Here is a 3473-nt window from a genome sequence, read left to right on the forward strand (position 1 = left end):
TAAACTCACAATTTACATTTTTTTCTTGAAATTGTGAGTTTATAGCTTACAATTCAGTTTTTTTTTTTCAAAATTCTGAAATAAGGAAGTAAAAGTTCATTGTGATTTTTAACTCACAATTTTGACTTTTTTTACAACAGTTTCATTTTTTCTCTTTAAATTGCCAGATATAAACTTAGAAAGTTTGAAATAAGAAAGCTTGTTTCTGCCACAGAATTAAAAATAAATAAAAAAGTTAACTGTGATTTTTTTTAAACTCACAATTCTGACTTTTTTTCCTGCAATTGTGAGATTGTAGATTATATTCCTTTTTTTCTTTAAATTGCGAAATTTCAAAAGTTTGAAATAAGGAATATTATTTCCACCACAGGATTGAACAAAATGAATAAGTTAATTGCACTTTTTTAACTCACAATTTTTACTTTTTTCCTGCAATTGTGAGCTTATAGCTTATAATTCCATTTTTTTCTTAAAGTTGCAAGATAACTTTGAAAGTTTGAAATAAGCCAGTTTATTTCCACCACAGAATTAAAATAAACAAATAAATAAAAAGGTTCATTGCAATTAACCTCACAATTTTAACTTATTTTCACTACAGAATTTTAAAAAATAATAATAGTTTAGATTTTTTAGTAGTAATAGTAGATAATAATAGTAATTAGTAGATTTTTTTTTTAACTCAGTTTTGACCTTTTTCCCCTGAAATTGTGAGTTTATAGCTTACAATTCCATTTTCTTCTTTAAATTGTGAGATATAAACTTTGAAAGTTTGAAATAAGGAAGAATTAAAACAAATAAATAAAAAAGGTAATTGTGATTTTTTTTAACTCAAAATTTTGACTTTTTTTTCTGCGATTGTGAGTTTATAGCTTACAATGTTTTTCTTTAAATTGCAAGATAAAAACTTCGAAAGTTTGAAATAAGGAAGAATTAAAATAAATAAATAAAAAAGGTAATTGTGATTTTTTTTTTAACTCTGAGTAATTTTGAGTTTATAGCTCACAGGTCTTTTTTTCTTTTCTTTAAATTGCGAGATATAAATTTCAAAGTTTCGAAATAAGGGAGCTTATTTCCACCACTGAATTAAAAAAAATAATTAAAAGGTAATTGCACAATTGTTACTTTTTTTTTTTTTTTTTTTTTGCAATTTTAAGTTTATATCTCAACATTCTGACATTTTTTCTTGCAATTCTAAGAAAAAAATCCAGAATTGTGAGATATAAACTCACAATTACACAAAAAAGCCGTAATTGTGAGACATAAACTCGCAATTGTGCAAGAAAAAGGTAATTACACAATTTTAACTTTTTTTCTTGTTGTGAGTTTATATTCTAAGAAACAAAATAATAATTGTCTCAATATTGAAGAAGAAATGATAAATTTTGAGATATAAAGTTACTTTAAAAAAAATTCAATATTCATTCATTGACCAAAAAAAAAAATGTGAGATATGAATTCAGAATAAAAAGTCATATATATATATATATATATATATATATATATATAATTTAATTTAGAATTAAGAAGTTAAAAAGTCACACTTACTGATTTTTATTTATTCTGTGATAGAAGTAAGCTTTAATAAATAATGACTGTGACAAAAATAGTATCTAATGAATGAAATAGAAGATACTAGTCACCTTCTAGTAGTTAAAAATAGCTACTAGTAACATAACAACAGAGTGTAGTTAGTTTTATGGAATAAATGCTAAAACAGCTTGTCATGCATACTGTGTCCTGTTTGTTTGAGCAGCAGGTAACCTTGTGTTTATGCTGGAGCTCAGCTTGTAAACTGCTCCGGGTCCATTTTTAAAGGACAATATGGCAATGAGGAGGAGGTGCACGACTAAAATCAGAGCACATTTGCCTGGGAGGCATGCATGACCGCGTACGTGTGGAGGGTGGACCAGGGAGGAGGTGATTTGTTGGATTTTGGGGACATTCATGTGCTGCCTCCCATCCGCAGACCTATGAGAGTGAAATAATACATGCATATGAAATATCAGAGTCAGTTAATCTCACTGTGCCTCATGGCCAACTCAGAATACATATATTAATGAGAAAAGCTTTTATTTTTCCATTAGAGAAGCTTTAAGCTGTTTGGGGACCAGATCACCAGCCCTCAAGTGGAACCGGTGCAATTGTAGAAATTTTATTAAAACAGATTTTTAGATGTTGATACAGATCTTAATGGGCTAATATATCAGTGCCACTGGTTTAGAGATAAAGGTAATTATTTACATTTTTTTCTGTGTGCCAATTGCATTTCTGAGCAGGAGACTGCAATGCTTATGTCTACCTATAGGTGGAAGCAAAGTGTTTGTAATCTTATTGAAACACCAAATATCAAATAACATTTGAACAATTTTCTTTTAAGTAAATAAATAGTTATTTGTTTTTCTTTAATTATTAGTTTGTTTTTGACTTTAAGGTAAATGTCCCCGGAAGATACAAACTGTAAACTTGAAAATAAAAACAATAATTAGAAGAAAAACACAAAATTACATTATTTGTATTTTAATGTGTTAAAAATGGCAATCATTTTTTTTCTGAGGTAATATGTTCCTGCCATTTTGGTTAATCAGTATTTGTAACAAACACTTAATAATATATACTTTATATTATAATAATACTTTATAATAATTTTACACCAGGCACGCTTTCACTGTATAGCTATTTGTGCAGTTGTCCTTAAGAAAGTCAATATCACCAATAAACATTCTTTGTCATACTATTCATGTCCTCAACTTCTTAGAAACATCTTTTACTTCACACAAACACCTGTCTGGAAGTTTCCTAAATGCTACACATAGGTTATTCTGTTTAGGTATAAACTAGTTGACCTATCCAAACCCTCTTTACAAACCAAAGCCTCAAATCCAGCCAATAGGCGATGAGCAAATCATCACCTCCCACCTGCCACTGTGTATTAGTGATGTTCTGTTCGACTCATTGTCGCGAATCGGTTCTTTTGAACAGTTCATGTCAAACAACCCTTTCGAAAGATCTATTCACCTATTTACGTATGCAGGCCACGTCATTACGTGGCCCCTGACATAACGGTATGGCATATGTTCTATATGCGCTTATATCACAGTTTAATGCCTTTTATATATTACACTTTATACCTCATAAATCATAGTTTGAACATAAATATTATGTGCTAAGTGAGTTCAGTGGAAATCTACATGTTTCAGTGAGTGCGTTTACATTGACAGCAGAATAATACTGCATAATAACAATCAAAAATATCCCATTCTAACAATTAATCAACGCGTTTACGTGACAGCCGTGTCCTTTAACCAATAAAATAACTATTTTTCGAGAGTTACATTTAAAATGTTCGTTTTCTTAAACATAATCACTGTCAAAACGTCAATGTGAACTCTCGGATTCTCGTTTCGTAAACGAGTCGCTCAGACTGATTCACTGAAAAGATTCGAATCACAAGAATGATTCATTAACGTATCGTA

This window comes from Labeo rohita, chromosome 25, assembly GCF_022985175.1.
Source record: "Labeo rohita strain BAU-BD-2019 chromosome 25, IGBB_LRoh.1.0, whole genome shotgun sequence".
In the NCBI taxonomy this organism is placed as follows: domain Eukaryota; kingdom Metazoa; phylum Chordata; class Actinopteri; order Cypriniformes; family Cyprinidae; genus Labeo; species Labeo rohita.